General features: G+C 35.8%; 1 protein-coding gene across 1 annotated transcript in view; it reads right to left on the reverse strand.

Annotated features, from left to right (window-relative positions):
• Positions 1–8,187: 8,187 nt before the first annotated feature.
• rl (Mitogen-activated protein kinase rl) overlaps positions 8,188–18,629 on the reverse strand; it is a 50,302-nt gene continuing 39,860 nt past the window's right edge. The window contains exon 9 of the mRNA XM_083123588.1: positions 8,188–18,510. The gene's annotated coding sequence lies outside the window, so the exon portion shown is untranslated. The remainder of the gene's footprint in view (positions 18,511–18,629) is intronic.

The following is an 18,629-nucleotide window of genomic DNA, read 5'->3' on the forward strand; positions in this document are numbered from 1 at the left end:
CAGTTTCTTGTGAGTTTCTGTAATTTCTTTGATGTGTACAAAAGCAAAGTCAATTTCGGGTTCAAAAGTGGTAAATAAAATGAAACTTCGCTGTTATAGCGGTGAAGAGGCGACACATAAAATTACATTTTGGTTTTAAAAATGTGAATATAATTCCAAATTTGATTTTAGAACTGCACTTATTACACAATATAAATATATCCCTTCTAATAGCACATTAAATCTTTACCAGAATATTAAGTTAGTTCCTGCAAAAAGGGGTCCATTTTTGTTTCTCAAATATTTACAGCAGAATTAATCAATTTTCCGTGAATTGCATAACTCGCAGGATAATCCTGACTTCAGAAAGTGTCGCATCGGTATATAGACGGTAAATTTCGTGTTTAAGAGTCTATTTCGCATTTTGCAGTTCATTTCGTGACAAAACAGGGTAGGAAAATGCACCTCACACCTTTCAGAAACAGATAAATTAACATTACAATTTGTTATTTCACATTTCGTGTTTTCGTTTTTGCAACCGACGGGTCTGAATTTCGAGAGAAACAACATTTTCAAATGAATGCAATGAAGAAATTTGGAAAAAAAAAGTGGTAAATGGAAACCACTTAAAATAGCCCTCGTTTAGCATTTTTGTCTTTGAAAACTATTTAAAACAAAGACTAAAAATAGTCCCTCCGGATAAAAAACAAATCTTGCGTACGCTATGTCGCGAGGGATTCTTAAATTTGGTTTGAGCAGTAGTAATTCATTAACATAATTTGGAGCGGAAATATTCTGATTAATTCAAAAATTTTGATGTAATGCAACATGTCAAATGAAAATCAGCACTTAACCAAATTATGTTGGCCTCAGGAAATCGCAAAATTTCAATAAATCCATTGGTAGGGACGTGAAGTTTTCGTTTTAACGATAACACCGAAAAGTTGAGGAAAGCAAAATAAAGTGTTTAAAATGTATTGGGTAGGTTAAGGAGACAAGTTTTTGGTGTTTCGAAATCGCGAATTACGCCATTTTTTCAGAATAACACCGAATTTGCACTTTAACGCGAAAAACGCCGCGAAATATGCACTATAAACTGGGCTTAATACTACTTCTGTTCAAAAAGAACTACCAAAAGCGCTATCAGATTTGTCCATTTCTAGTTGAGCTAGTGAAAGTTCGATTCCAAAGAGTTTGTCATGCTTCATGTATTGCAGTTTGGCGCAGAAATGACTGACAATGCTTTGACCTCGTCCTGAAATAGATTTCGCCGCGGGAATCTTCTCAAAAGGCATGTTTTGCAGGAACGGGAAAATGTTCAGGGAGAAACGCCTGTTGTGTGGGGAGGGGCATAGGGGTGCGGTTGTATGTGTGTACACAAAACGGTATTTTGAGATCGGAGAGGGATTTTTTTGGCATTGTTAGGGAAATTTCAGTCAGTCAGAATCACTGAAGCTGCATGGTTTGAGCAGTGTCTTTCATTTCCTTTTCCTTCTGTGGTGTACTTCGCAGCATCCCAAAGCCAGCAGTGAAGGCATTAGTTTGCTTCTGAAAGACTTTACGCTTCAGATAGAACTACATTATTTGGTAATCACTGAATTTCAAAATAACATGGGAGCGGAAGGATTCCTTGCAGTGACGTGCACTGAGGAGTAGCTAGTCTAGCAGAGATAGATCAATCAATCTCAAATCTCTAATTATTTTCAAATCACAATATTTATTGTTTTGTTGAAGCCACAGTTCATATGCAACACTTTTTTTCACGCGCTTCTCGTCCCTCGGTGCGTTCAGCGGCCTAGCTCGCTCTTTCTCCGCCTCACAGTTCCAGGTAGAAACGGGTTTTGGAAGGGAAAGGGAAGATTTCTGCCTCTACCTTCCTTGCCCCCGCTCCAATGGTTGAAAGCCCATGCTTTCAGGTCCACCAGTCTATCTCCTATAGGACAGATAGGGGATTGGATTCCCTTCGCTTCCTTTGTAAATCCTCTAAAGAACTAAGGGGAAATTTTTCTGCAGTATTTCTGTCCTCTGTATTTACACTACTTTTTACACGTTGTACAATATGTATGTATAATATGAGATGTACTTTTATCATTTATGCAATTGGAACGTCTTATGTGCAGACAAAATTTTATGCTTTTTTAAAAAATATGGAATATATAATGATTAAATAACAAATATTTGCTCACGCTCTCTCTCGCTCTCGTTTTAGTAGTGTTTTATTTAAATATACTAATCTCTTGGCCTCAAATAAAAAAATGGATAAGCTAAACAATCATAAATACGGATGTACTTATTTGGGCAAGAGAACGCGCGTTCTAATTCTTGTTGTTGGTTTGGTTTATTTTACTTCGCTTTTCTGCCACATTTGGTTACCCATCGCTTTTTCTAGTTGTATAGATTTAATCGGAATAAGTAGCTAAGAGCTTGGAAAGTCGTGAGGGACAATCATAAACAGAGAATTCTAGGCTCCTGATTTCACAGTGCCCTGCAGATGCACTGGGAGGAAATTATTTGTATTTTCTTCTCTCTTCCATCGCTTTACCTAATTTCTGCCATGACGATGAACGTTGATTAAATTAAACGTGTGAAGAGTGGTTGCAAATAAACACTCAAGCAAAGGCCAGGGCTCGAGCCCGGATCCTTCAGCAACGAGATCGTGAGATGGGGAAATTATGGAAATCAAGCAATCCAAAATTTTTGAAAAAACGTTAATCATATATAAAGATGGTATTTCAAAAATTCAATTGAAAATTAATTCTCAGGAGAAATGCAGTTTGCTTTACCGATACCCACGCATTCGAATGTTTAGCGTCTTCTTCACATGTTTGTTGTCGGCCGACCTCATTGGGGGAGTGCAAATGGTCCCGGATCTGTACCCGATGGAGGCATATAGTGGTTCGGATCCAACATTAAACTATAGGTCTAGTCCCGATTAGCCTTTCTGTGTATAAAGTGGACTTAAAACGTCAAATCAACCAACAGTGGGGGAGTGATTACCACAGCGCGCTACAACACCAGGAGTTCCGGGTTGGAACCCCTACCTGGACATTGGTGTTCTTTGTGTTTGTCCCTTCATTAATTTTGTCGTATCATCTTCGCGATTAACCAAATGTATAAAAAAGCGAATCAAATAAAATCATTCATTGATTGATTGTTTGATTTGGTTTATTTTACTTCGCTTTCCGCCATATTTGGATAATCGCGAAGACGATATGATAAAATTGATGAAGGGCAAGGGACACACAAAGATCACCCATTGCCAAGCCGAGATTCAAACCCGGCATCTCTGGCTCAGTAGTCAAATCAAATCATTTTTGATTTTCGAAAGTGGGTGGAAGTTATGTGTACAATTTTTTGTAGTCATTCTTAATATTGCAATTTTTCCTGTATTTGACGTTCTTCTTTTAGGAATACTGGGCCCTAAAAAAGGGGGGATTATGACCCGTTGAGCACGCCACTCATTGCTACCTGAAGTGTCGACGTCACCGCACGTCACTGATTCCTTGATTAAGCGCAATGGAAGTGAGAGGCTGTTTCACGTCCACTTTATGCACATAAAGGTTAATCTGAACTGGACCTACAGTTTGTTGAATCCGAACCACTGTGGTGCCTCCACCGGGTATCAATCCCATGACCGCTTGATTACAAGGTGGCCACACCTCTACGCCGAGGGGGAGGCCCGAGAATAAAAGTAACGTGAGTGTAACAAACCGGCAACTTTCTGTCGTCGAAGGCTTCGAGAAGCTTAAAAGTAGGAAAGAAGATATGGTGTGCATCACACTTCGAACTGTGGAAGCCTTTGTTAAAGCAATAATTCCATTAGAGTGAATGGGAAAAAAAACTGCTATCTTTCTATTTAGAAGTTTTTTTTTATATATATACATAGGAAGTGTGGTGAGTGAATACTGTGAACATTTACTTACTTGCTAAATAACTGTGACGTTTGCGAAATTACAAGTATTACTATTTATTGCTTTGCTCCTCAGGCCCTCTAACTTGTACATTTTAATAATCCTGAAAATTGGGGGGGGGGGGGTAAGTGACCTGCCAAGTTGTACCTATGAATCAAACTTAAAGTTATAGAAATAAGTGTAGACAAAAACAAATTTTTACACATGCCATAATTCATTTATCAATATTTAATTTCAAGAGTACATATTAATTAGTATGAACTTTAACAAACATCAAATTATTTTCGAGTAAATTCTAGATCGTGGCAGCGACTTCTAAGAATTTGCCAGGCCGCATGGTCCGCTTTACGTTCAGACGGACTAATCGGAAATGGACCTACAGTGCAAAGTGAGATCCGAACTACTATATACTTCCACAGGTTACCGAAGTCGCGATCTCTTGATTACAAGATGACAGATAACCATCATGCCATCGGGGAGACACACAAATCTGAACTGGACCTACAGTTGAAAAGTGTGATTCGAACCATGCCCCGACTGGGGAACGAACCCGATACCCCTTTATTACAAAGTAACAGTCATGTACTATTGATTACAATGATTGAGATTAAAAAGCGACAACAGTTTTCACTGAAAGGCAGGCTAATTGAGACTGGACCTCCGCAGTTAAACCGGGATTAGAAATTCCGAAACACTGCTAATGGATCAAATATATAGTGCATTTAAGGTGTATTTTGTTTACATATATTTTAGAAAAATATATAAATGTTGATTTTCATATTATTAGAAGGGACCCTCCCCCATAGGCACCCCTGATCGGAGACTTAAAATTGCTTGGTGCAGTGAATTTCAAAAACTTAACATTGTCTCAAAGCAAGGACGTATTTAGGGGGGTCCAGGGGTTCCGGACCCCTTGAAAGATTTATCAAGTACTAAAATTAAATAATGAAAAATATATTTCTTTAGCATTTGTTGTATAATTTCCTCCTTAACTTATTGGAAGACAAGGATTATATTGGGATCATAGGGCTTTGAGGGGCAGGAAGGACATATTTAGGAGGGGTCCAGACCCACGGAAAGACTTACCAAGTACTAAAATTAAGTAATGAAAATATTAGCATTTGTTGCATAATCGATGGTTATTAATTTCCTCTGATCTCTTTTTAATCAAAAACTTAGTTTTCTCCAAACTACATGTATTTTTAATTTAAATAATTGAAACTAAGCAGTGTCACGCACTGGAGATAGATTTGAATGTTTTTGATAATCTATTTCTTGATTTTCATTTGGCATCATTTTTGATATTTGACAAATATTCAATTATTCATCTATTTGACATTAATATCATTGCCAGAGCACTTGTTTTTATGTAAATTATTCAGAGCTTAACTAAAGGTAAGATACGTAATGAATTTGCACTGTTATATCTCTATTATTATAGCTACGGTCTTTTTAACTAATCATGTAATAATAATATATTAATTTATGTATTGTAATTAGTATTGATTTGATTTAATGTAATTGTTTTAATTTAAACATTATTATTATTATTCCTGAGACACTTGGTTCGGACCCCCCCCCCCCCCGAAACATATTTCTAGATACATGCATGTCTCAAAGGGACCAATTTTACTCTAAACCAGTGCAAGCAACAAAAATATGACACAATCATAGGAGTGCCCAAGGGAGGAGGGGGGGGGTTGGTGGGGATCATAACTCGCCCATTTGGCCCAGTATTCCTAAAAAAAAAAGAACATCAAAGGCAGGAATATGGCAAAATGAGGACAGACTACTAAAAACTAAAAAAAAGTAATTATATGCACCCCCCCCCCTTATCGTAAATCTTGGCATGTCACTGGACACGATTCCTCGTTCCTGTGAAAGAACATGCTGCGGTTTTGCAGTCTATTACTTTCATTTTCATAGTGCACTACAATCCTTCCACCCTGAGCGTTTTTGCCGTCACTATAGGCAGATATAGAATCAGAGGCGTCTCGTGAACGCATGTGTCAATTGTGGGGAAAAAAGACAGCTTGCTCTGCGACAACATTCATGATCATTTCTACATTCTAATTTCTTCATGTAGGAGAAGTATTTATTTTATACGAGAGCGCTCAACTAAGCTTATATTACATTTCTTGGATCTGAAGTGAAAGTAATAATTCTTTTCCCACAATTGATGCATGCGTCACTTCAGATTCAATAAATGTAATAGAAGCTTAGTTCAGCGCTCTCGTGTAAAATAAATACTTCTCCTATATAAAGAAATTAGAATGTAGAAATGCTCATGAATAGAGCAAGCTGCCCTTTTTCCCACAATTGACGCATGCGCATGCGTTCACGAGATGCCTCTGTATAGAATTATTATTATAGGCAGAATAGATGTAGAATTATTTTCAGCGAGAGGCACAGAATATTCATAAGTCCAGAATAAGTATATAACATGGTGTGCCGAGCATAATATGTGGTGAGTTTTTGTAAATAAAAAAAAGTTTGGCGATGGCGAAGTTTGTTTTATGACCACTTTGCAGTCAGGTAAGTAAAATGAGACTAACTCTATAAACTGTGCCATGTGGCTCCGCTAGAAATCGAACCTGGGACATCTTGATTACAAGTCAACAGTGTTAGCAGTTTTGTGAAGCAGAAGCAATTCTACAGTACTTGAATTAGGAACGATTAAAAGAAAATAGTAGAGAAAATGTGAGAATTCACTTTCTACGGTATAACTGTCACAAGCATCAGAAAGATCTGCACGTGTGTGTGCGACATCTTATAATATGCAGATTCTTCTTTATCTCCATTAGCATAACTTTGTGTATAATCTGAGTTTCCATATTTGACCCTTTTACATCCCCACAGGGAAAGTATTAACGTAATGGTTCTGTAATCAAGTTGTCCTAAATTCAGCGTTTGCAGTGGAAAATGTTAGCTGGAGGGATGTTTGGTCGAGCCTTGGAGGCAGCTGGGGGATGCTCCCATGCTTCAACATGGTGACAGTGAGACAGCTGGGGGGATGCATTGTGAAAATTGTGCTTCCACCTGCATCCCCTCACTTTGAGGACTGCCTAAATTCGATTACAGCTGGTGCACACTTCAGTGTCCAACAAATTCAGTTCCGATTAGTTTATTTGTGCTAAACTTTATTCTTTGGCTGACTGGAAAAGTATATTACCGGAGGAAATCATGATATTGTTCTACCTTGTGTTGCTCGAACATTTTTTGTTTGTTGCAATTTAAGGATACCATTACTTTCCATAACATTTTTTTTAGGGGAGGGCATGTGTCCGCATGGCTTTCCCATTATATCTGCCAATGGACATCTGAAGCTCGAGTTTTCTCCACTAGAGGCACTCGGCACCGACACTTGCTAGACCCCTTGATATATGGCTGGCATCTGATCATGGATATTACACAGGGTTTGATGGTATAAAGTTACTTTTTAATATAGCAGAATTATTCACAAATAATCCCTCTCTCTTTGGCAGTCTAGAGGTACTTGAACGTCTGAAGGAAAAGATCATGCCCACAATGCACAATTGTGGATCCTGCACCACGACAATGCACCCTGCCATACTCCTCTGCCTGTATAGGAATTTTTGGCCTCACAAAATATTCCATTGCTTCCACACCCTGTGCACAGTCCAGATCTAGCCCACCCTCCCTGACTTTTACCTACTCCACAAGATCAAAATGCAGTAGGAATTGTATCGTACATTTTAAGAATGCAGTATGAATTATAGCGTACATTTTAAGTTGAAGTCACTTCACTTCAACACAGTGCTGAAAATTAATTATTGATGTAGTTTACATTGTCTATGTACACTTGGTAAACTATAATGTGATCTAGACTCAAGGCACGGCTAGACCATTGGACAACACCAGTGAAACAATTTTCGAAATTCTCTCTTCTTTTGAAAAACTGCTATGATATTGCAAAATTCTAAAAAATAAATATTTTTAGAATATGAAATTCCTTCTAGAGCATTCACATGAATCTTCGGTTTTCGACATTTCAAAAATGGCTTTGTTGGCATCAGCCAAAGATCCAACTGAGCCTCAACAGTCTATGGTACATCACTGTAGACAATTTAACAATGTAATCTATGTCGACATGGCAGCCAGCATGATTCTTGTTCTATAAATGATTCAGAAATTCCTCATGTAAGCTATTTGGATGAGCCAATACTATTTTACATAGGTGCTAGAGCCCACCCAATGATGATGCCACCAATCGAGTGTCCATTTAGGAATAACCAAACTCTCACACATAGAAATCTACCAAAGTAAAGACAGGATATGAACTAAAGAAAATGTAATTTATTAGGTACAAGTATTGAAAAATCACAAATGCAAACTGTGAATAACATAAGCAAGGAATCGAAAACATCTGGTAACCCAATTACAATAATACTGAATGTCCTTGCACAGACAGACAGCAAATCCTCAAAAGAAACCACTTGCTTCAAGGTCAACTGATAACAATATACAAAAAAAGTATCACATTCATCTGAAAATTTGAAATCAATAATATATGCATTAGCCTTTATAATTCACAATTAATAAAAAATGACAATTTGAGTTTTTTCAATAGCTCAGTACAATAAGCAACAAATAAAATCCATTTCTTTAAAATCTCTTTATCATATTGGTACAAAAGTTTACACATATAAATATGATTCATGGGACTATGTGCATTCTTGATCAGTTGTGTAACTAATATGCTTCTTTTTCCATTGTGCAAACACGAGTCAACATTCTTGATCTATGCTAGGAACTGATAACATACAAGATTCGACATTTAGAAGAAAACTAAAATCCAAATATCTGTCAAACCTTACTGTACTTTGAGTAGAAAAAAGAAACTAGTTGACAGAACACACTGATGTAATTGTGTTAGAAATTCTAAAATAAACAAACTGTATTTCGCAGGACTTAAACTCCATTCCATTATTGTTGCATTGCACTTGCCTCCATTATAAAACATTAACTAATCAGTCGTCATACAGGATTTAGACAATAATAGTGTGCAAAAGAACAAACATTATACATAATAGGATTTAATCTGGCCAACAGCTAAGACTGTATACTTTGATAGGCTTAGACATGGATATTGTAGTCCATGTTACTTTTAGTAGTAGTATTACAAGCATATTCAAAATGAATGGTGCAACAAGAAAGGGTTACAATTTCAAATATATTTCAGAACCTGTAGCATTTGCAGGAATTCATGCAAATTGTGAAAAGGTGTGATGATTTTATTTTCAGGGGACCCAAACTAATAACTCTTATTTACAATATTTGCCAACTGAAAAATTTCAAAACCTGCAATCTGAATATGTACCCTCCGTCCCACAGATTACTAGTTACACCTATGCTACATTGGCTTCTTGGATTTAACACCCTCCATTCCATTTGTGAATTACATTGTGTTTCTTGTACTGCATATCAGTTACAGATTGAACTTTATTTTATGCTTTATTTTTTCACCATTCATTTTTGAATAACCCTGTATATGTTGTACATTATTTATACAGGTTATCCACCAAACTAGAAATTCTGGAAAAATCAAGTACTGTAATTTCACAAGGAAATTTTAAAAAACCTAGAAGAGTCAGAAAATATGATTATTGTGCATACCACAAATATGAGTTTTTCATTTATATGTAAGCCTTAAATTGCAACAACAGGTGTTCTCATGTGTAAAATATAATGCTTATTATATATTTTTTAAACTCTTAAATATAATGTAAATTAAAAAATTGCAGAATGGCATGGACATTTATTTAAAAAAAAAAAAACATGGAAAAGTCCGAGAATTTGGTTTATTAAAATGACTGCGAACCTTGCCTCCAAATATTTCCCTTTTCTTGAAACATATTTAACGGTTTGCTAAAGTCAAACACAATCGACCCATGACATAACATGGGAAATTATGTTTACAAATAACTTCAGCAATACACCAAGCCATTTATATATTACATTTTGAAGGTGTTAAATTGGCCGTCACATTTTGTCATTTCGCTTACAACAGTTCTTTGGATGGTGAAATATAATTCCTCAACTTTTGGGAGTCCATATTCTATTTCCTACGGGTAAAAATGCAGAGAATGTGCTCCAGTGGAGAGCATGTACTCACATTCTAATATAAATGAAAGAGTATCCTCTTGTATATTGGGGTGTGTCTATATGAGGGCTCGGGCATAAGTCATGGGAACTATATTTTTTCTTCAAGTTAAATGGAGTACCACAATATGCTCGTATGTCCCAGAGAACGTGGCACCCATAGTATGTGGACTCGCCACTTGATAGCAGGGTGATGGATGGTTATTGTACACAGAGTTTATTCGTTGTTGAGTCGACTGTTGTGCTGCACCATGAACATTTGTGTATCAAAATAGCAGTTTCTTCGAGAGAGAGAAATGCCAGAAAATGCCACAGGGAGCTGGTGGATACTGTGGGAAATAGCGTCCTACCATAGTATGTACCTCTTTCGTTCCTGTAAAGCTAATATATGCTTTCTGATTTGTATTCACATATGGCACGATGATACATTTAAGGATGTTTTGTTTGCTTCTCTATCATATACCTGGTACACATGATCTGAGTTATTTGTACATTCCACAATATCATAAGACTGCCTCTTTGAATTAGTATATTTTGGATTTTCGTGTTGGTTCCACATTATCGAGGAAAAAAAAAAAGTTCTCATGACTTATGTCCCAATCGTCATATGTATATATTGGGTTATTACTCTTCCCGGAGGTGTGAAGAGTCAAAGGTCAAATTCCTGGTGGGAGCCCCAAATATTTTGATGTTGACCCAGTATCGTGAGAATAATTAGGGAGCTACTTAAAAACAAGCAGCATACTCCAATCTTATATATTTGGCTTGGAGGAGTTTTCTTCCAGTTTCTTTGAATTTTTTTTTTGTTGGTTTTAGCTGTGATGGGATTCAATGTGCTGATCATGAATCACCTAAGAAAAGCCACTTGGCAGGCCCGACTCTCTGAGAGTAGTGCCATGGAGTTTGTTTACATACACACATGGGCAAACACAAAAATGTTGATGAATCTACGAAAATATCCACAGGTATGGAGCACATGCTACTCTGCCACTGTCGTGATACATGCTCATGAGAATACTCATTTTTATCAATACGAGCTATTATTTAAATGTAGCTGATGATAACTGAATGACATGGTGGATATGTTATGATCAGCATTTTATTATTTTCTTCACAACAAAAAAAGGGGAAATTTTAAATTTCACAGACAGGTTGGGTCATGGCTTAGATTCTTGGTGGAGGTGCATTGTAATGGTTCAGATACCACTTCTGAACAGAGTAATAAACGAAGATGTTCTAGCGAGAAATGCTTGTGCAATTCGATCGTACAAAGAACATACCGAGATTTGTTTTAAGTCCACTTTGTGCACAGATAGGCTAATCAGTTTAAAAGTGGGATACAAACCACCATGCAATGTATCTCCACTTGAGCTTGAACCCAAGACCACTTCACTACAAGGTGACAATCTTACCACTGTACCATTGGGAAGATGGGCTAATCAAGACTGGCCCTACAGTTTTCAAGTGGGGTCTTCATCACTGTAAAATGTCTCCACTGGGGTTTGAACCAAGACCCTTTGATTACAAGGTGATAGCCTTACCACTATGCCATTGAAGAGATGGGTTAATCAAGAGTGGACCTACAGTTTAAAGTGAGATCTGAACCACTGTGCAATGTGCCAGAGATTGAACCTGGGATCCCTTGTAATAGTTATCACTATGCCATCAGGTGAGACAGGCACCCTCCCACAAGCGCGTGTCTAACATGAAAGCACGTATTGTTGGTGGTGGGGTTAGTTGGTACAGGCATGAAGGAAGCACCTGTGTCCTGCCAATATCTTCGTCATCTGGCTATTCTGATCATACAAGGCTGTGGAATATGAAACTTTATTTTTGTTATGGTGAGTGCATCATTCATATATACTATTTAATAACCCCTATGTCTCTCCTTCCCTTTTCTCCAGGTTATACATTGGGCGCATAAATTATTAATATATTTTCAGTGAATAAATACAAGGGGAACTCCAAACCGTACACACACATCATCAGGATCGGTGGATACAGTGGTGAATACTGGGAATACACCATTTTCTGTTGAGGCAAATATGAAATCATGTCAAAGTTTCTGCTCGTACGCCAAGGAGTGAGGCAGCTGGAAATTTAGCCTTACACTCATAATTTCTGACACCATGGGAGATGTAAGATTTCAAATCTATTTAAATCTGAAATCAACTATTCACAGATGTTCAGCAAAATTATTCCATTTTGTTTCTTATTGCTGACAATTCCGACTGCACATGCTCTCTTATGAGGCCTCTTATGAGGCTCTTGTGCCTACTTATTTCTCCTGCTCAGATTCATTATGCTTCATATGGGAAATGGCTTTGGCTACTCTCCTTACATCTACTGGTGGACACTCAAACAGATTTCAACATTGACAGTACATCTCAATAGTGCCTATATTTACCACCAGGCCCCACCACTACCAGAAATGGTGTCCCCATGGAGAAGGATCTCTACCGGATTTAAAGGAAAAAATAATTTCATGCAGCGCCATTGCGTGGCCTTTCAAAAGATGGCTTTACTGCATATTGATTAACTGAAGTTGAGAATCACTTCAGCTATAAACGTAATTGACAAGAAACATGTTAGAAAGAATGGGACGAGCTTGCTAAGAATTTGGCATTCAGGTCATGAATGGAGCTGCATTGAGCATCTTTAGGAGTCGTAAAAATTGCAGTATGTTGTTGAAATCGTAATAGTTATAACTTTATAGCTGTACTACGAACAAATTAAAAATGTATCATTCATTTGGACATACTGTATTATATTAAAAATGTGTTGCTACAAGATGCAAGTTATGCATTTCACAAATGTCTTGATACTTTGTGCTTGAAAAATAACAAAGAGTATGCCATTATTTTTTAATACACATATCATTGCATATCTGACAAAGAAGCCTAACCACCCTTCTAAAATGTCCAATGTAGCGTAGCAAGGTTTCACACTTGATATTTCACACAATGATATAATCCTCCTCTGTGGACTAAAATGGTTACAATGACGGAACACGTACAAGATCACACTGCCCATTCTGGTAAGAACTTCTCTCCAGCCAATGATAATTCCTCTATAACGATTGTCTTTGATTCACAGCCAATCAAATTCTAAGAGTTTTCCAAAATTACAGGCTATTAAAAAAGGCAGAACAACAGTACAAAGATCACAAACATAACCTAGGCACACTAAGAAATTAAGATAAATATACCAAGAGGATTTACTGGCCTGCCCAGCTACATAAACCACGAGAATGTACAACAGTAGAATTATACATTTCCATACAAGTCACTTATTAATGAACAACAGGTACTCTAATAGGAATGAGGTTTGGCTGTTGCCAAAAAAAATTGAAGATGCAAAAAAAGAAACTCCTTTTACATACGACAAACATTTTGGGCCCATCTGTTCATTACACTATATACATCACCACAATAACATGAAATCGAAATATAATTAAAAAACCAGCCACGTATTATTACGTAGAATGTATACACTTGTACTGATACCTCGTCAAGGCTGTGGGGATCGAGATAAATATAGAAGATGCATTGCTGGCATCTACTTTTAGTTCCGATGATTTTACTTTCATTCTGCACCACTGTTTTAAGTAATACTGCCCGGCTTATATGCTACGAGGAGTAGTTCGGATATATGTTTAGTGGTATCCATATTGTGGAGGCAGGGAAAACAATACTGTGAACAGTTGTCTGCTTCCAAAGTGTAGCGTTTGGTCTGCAGATCTGTGCCATGCAAGAGCAGGTGTAATGAGTGACTACCGTGGAAAACATGCCTACATTATTATAGTGCAAAACATCATGGCAAAGAGGAGAGTTTTACCGACAGGGCAAAAAAGGAAGGAATTATGTTGCAGTAGCAGATTCAGGGATAATATTTATGCAAATATTTACCCTAACTGGATATTTTATTCTGACCTACATTTGCATTTATTTAAAGCTGCTCATGTCACATGCCAAAATTTTCATGTGTCATTACGTAAATTCTCAACTTGGCACGTCGATGTAATACAATCCAATATTTTGCCAAGTTCCGTCACCTTCCTCAAGTAGTTGGCATTTTGAGTGTCAATTCAACCCAACTTGCTTATAATTCCGCAAGACATATTCTCCCCTCCTAAGATCAACATCTCCTTGTTTTAATTTTACCTGCCTTGACCAACCATTTAAACCACCTTTCTTTTGAACATCAACATGCGAGAGGCTTCTGTTCCTTTGCAAGTGCATTGAGGGAGCCAAGTGAACTAGGTGAAATATCAGTTTGTATTACACCAACATGCTGTGATGAGGTTTTACTTTATGCTATGCCTACATTTGCTGTTTTTATACATTACAAACAAAAGTCATTAGCTTGGTGTACTGTGAAAATACATGTCCTGGGTGAAAAACAAAGGTTTATTATTAGGGCTCAGATTTTTACGTAAATATTTCTTTCTCTGCATAAGTATGCACTCGCAACCAACTTACAAATTTTGATCATGGTGATATATACAAAGTTTTAAATTTTTATTTCACATAAAAACACACGCTTTCCAACTTTGTATATTCATATTTCTTTATATTTACTTCTAGGTCCATAAAATAGAGATTTTGTGTAGAAAACCCCAAGTAAATTTCATGATTTTGCAAAATTTCCTTAATTTCTCTGAAGATTTATCAGAATAGCATAAAATCATTGAACTCAATATCCCGACAACAATGCTCACGTATGATCTTGTTCAGCTATTCAATATTCAACATAAAGTGAGCCTATCACAATTAAGAAACACAGAAACTTTCAAAATCAATAGCATAGATGCAATTAGACTGTTATGTATAAATGTGTCAAAATGTGCTAGATAATTTAAAATACTGTGAAATAATTCTTTTAATTTTAGTGCATATTTGCCACAAAAAAATAAATATTTTCTACATTTTTAACACCTAAAAATCTGGACCTTAATTATTATCTTTTGTCATCTGTATGATAATTCACTTCATTTTCACAATCAATCTAGCAGTATAAAGAGGCAAATGTAGGAAAACTAAATAAAAAGAACAGATTTTTGAGAATCACATCATCACTGCTTGGGCTGGGAAATTTAAAGAACCAGCTTAGTAGAGCAATTGGATTGTCAATAACATTAGGTAAACTTTCAAATGCACCAACCAAATCTTTCATAAAAACATTGGGCATCTGTAAGTGTATGCAAAAGACACAATCTGATGAAACCTTTTTTTGCATCTGGATGAGAAGGAATGACCTGCCCATTGTTGTCCTCCTCTTTGACCAGCGACATTCACTTCCTCTTATCTTTTGAAGAAGGTGCCAGCTGGACACAAATTCACTCATTTGCAAGGCACGATCTATTACAAGAAGTTCTTCTTCACTGGTATGCCAAGTGCCTCGGTGCGAGCGGGAACAATGTTGGAAATCGAATTAATGGCATTTGTAACCAGAATGGATATCCCATCCACTAACAGAATTGCAAAACTCACTTTCGGACTACCCCTCGTAGTTTTTCAGAAGCAAAACATCATTCCAACTAACATATCGTAAATATATATTACTTACAACTGCTCAATCACAAGCATTTATTGACAAAAGTCTTGTACGTATGAATGAAATTCACGTGTCTAATTTTACCGCTGTGCTCATTCCAATTGTACAAACATGAATCAAAAAATACACAATACTAGTTTGAAAATACAACTGCAGATAAAAGAGGAAAAGACAATGTGATGAGATTTCATATACATACACCAAGTGCCACTTTAACAGAAAGATATGTGAAAGGTTTCTCCAACGACAGCAACAGAACATCGCTAAGTTGATCAGAATTATCTACAATAAACTAACTTCAGCAATTTTTTTCTCTTTTAAATGTAGTATTTTCATCTCAATTAATTAATTACCTTATTTTAATTATATTTACACACAAAGAATAACATGTACAAATTTTGCATTAAGAACAGAACATGCTCCAAGGATCACTCATAAAGCAAACCATTTGTGCATTTATTCAATCTTTGAAGCAAAATTCACTCTTAACAAATTCTTAAATATTTCTGCTTCTTCTGCAATAATCCTAGTCTCTTCTTGGTCAATTATATGCAACAGGAATCAGTTTCACAGAACAGTTAAGACTCCTATCAAGGAAAATGACAGCAATGTAAAAGAAATAAAATATAGTCAGTCATTTGGATTTTTAACGGCTGCAAGCACTAAATGAATATTTACATCAGCATTCTTACAGCTCCAAACATACACAAGTAACTTTTATAATCAGGCTCAATCAAAGAGATACAAAATTATTATGTACATAACATGCAGCCAGTTCTTCATGAATTACAACCTAACCTTAAATCCTTGCACACTAAACTGTAGACAGTCAATGTACATTTAGTGATAATAAACTTACATTTTCCCAACATTTCAACACACTTCAAAATTTTTTTTATGCTTATGGAATAAAAGACGCAGTAGTATATTAAGCGAATTGCTGACTTTATCCGCGAGCCTTACTTTTAATGGTTCTATTAATTTCAGCGGTCCCTGGCACCATCAACTTGGGAACTTATTACTTCACTATTGCTACTCCTACCTGTGTCCGGAACATATTTCAAGAGGAAGTAGTTTCCAGCCATACCACAAGAGTGACATTCTACAGTTTATTACCAGACTTGAACAAATTCAACATGCACTAGTAGTATGAACGAGACTATCAATTAGGTTTTTGTTATAGGCACGTGCATGACAAATATTATGCTGCTGCAGCTAAGAGTTCCTCTCAAATAGTTACCAGTCTTTCTAGTCTGGATGCATGTTCCATTGCATTATTTGAGAAGTAAAACTTTTTTTTTTTAATGGGTTCATCCTTGCCGTTAAGATATATTTTTATTTATAGGCAAGTAACTGATAGCATGAGACGTTTTAAAGAAAAAGCAGCTTCTAATTTCACTATTTTGAAATGAAATTGAAGTTTATTTTTAGTGCAATTATGTTTTAAGTAATAATAACTGCATAAAGCAGCTATTGCAGCAGCTTATTTTTAAGTATGCAACTGTTGTCAAGTTGCCTTGCAATGCTAATAAGTTGCAGTACAAGTTATAAATTATACGTATTCAGTTTATTCATGCCCTTGCCTTAGTAAAAGTTGTGAAAAATGATTATTAGTATTATTATAAGGAGGTTCCATACATAGATGTGTAAATTTAATGTTCTGCAAAACCAGGCCTGAATTGTTAACAGTACAAAGAAGTAATGTTGATTTTAAATATGTTTTTAATATATTGGGCAAGTGTGTTTCCCTTGTTCATTATATTATGTTAATTTCTTGTAAATAAAATGTATATGTATTCTTAAAGCAGCAACAGTAAAGCAACAAGTTCCCAAGTGGATGGTGGCAGAGGGCACCAAAATTAATAGAACCATTAAAATTAAGTCTCGTGGATCAAGTTAGCAATTTGCTTACGTGTATTCATAATTTTCATCAAAAGGTAAACTTGAAATATAAATGACTGAAAACAGTATTATTTCAAATAAAAATTAATTACAAACCAGTTAACAATTAAGCTTAATTGTTATTTGAAACTGTAGTGTTTTCTGAACTCTATGTGTATTATCAAATGTTATCAATTGAAAAAGAGAAGTGTACTGTAATATTAAAAGAAATACACAGCTTCAGACACTAATAGAATTGTTACTAATACTACAAGCTACTTTATTGTGAAAAATGCAATCATTGTAAAGAAAAACACTTAACAAATAAATTTACTATTGTAAACAAAGGCTTAAAAAGATGATGTGAAAAGAAAATTCTTTGACATTTATTTCAAATAAATTAATTCTGAAATATGAATAAGATTTTATTAAATGCCTACAGCTATCCCTGGAAATCAGGAATAGATGACAGCCGAATGCTGTTATGACAATTCAGTTTTATATTTTGAAGTACAAGAAACAAGAATATAATTTTCACTCCTTTTAATTCTTCATTTACAATACGTTCATTTGCAGTGAAAACTATGGCTTTTAGTAATGCAAATTTCCCCTTAGATATGAAAGTGAATTCTGTGACATTTGTAATACATTGCTTTTTCTTTTGCTTTTGTCTTTTACAATTCAGTAACTTTAAACATGCACACATATACAGAAAAAAAAAACAATAGTGGAAGAACATTGGACATTAAAAACTTCTACAATATGAAACATCTCCAACAATACACAAACGTCAACAATGATTCTCAACATTTTTGTTCCCAGGGAACTTTCTTGTCCACACACGCACGAGTCCATTTCCATGCATACAGCAAATGATAGTGGAAAAATAATCATAATAATTAAATGGACTAGAAATGTAATTCACAGAAATATATTATTATTATGGCATATTATTGATGTGGAAATATTAAAAAAACGTGACCACATTATATTCCGCTTCTTCAACGGATGCCGGTCTTTGCATTTCCAAAAACGAACCATATTTCACTTCCTGTGCTGACTGAAATGGATTGAAAGCATTGCATTAAATTCAATCGTAAAAATTCTTGATAATTGTCTGTGTTATGCACTCATAATAAAATAGTACAAAAAATGTACCCAGAGAAGTTAATAAAAAAC

Source organism: Lepisma saccharinum, chromosome 6, assembly GCF_977018435.1.
Source record: "Lepisma saccharinum chromosome 6, izLepSacc3.1, whole genome shotgun sequence".
Classification (NCBI taxonomy): Eukaryota; Metazoa; Arthropoda; class Insecta; order Zygentoma; family Lepismatidae; genus Lepisma; species Lepisma saccharinum.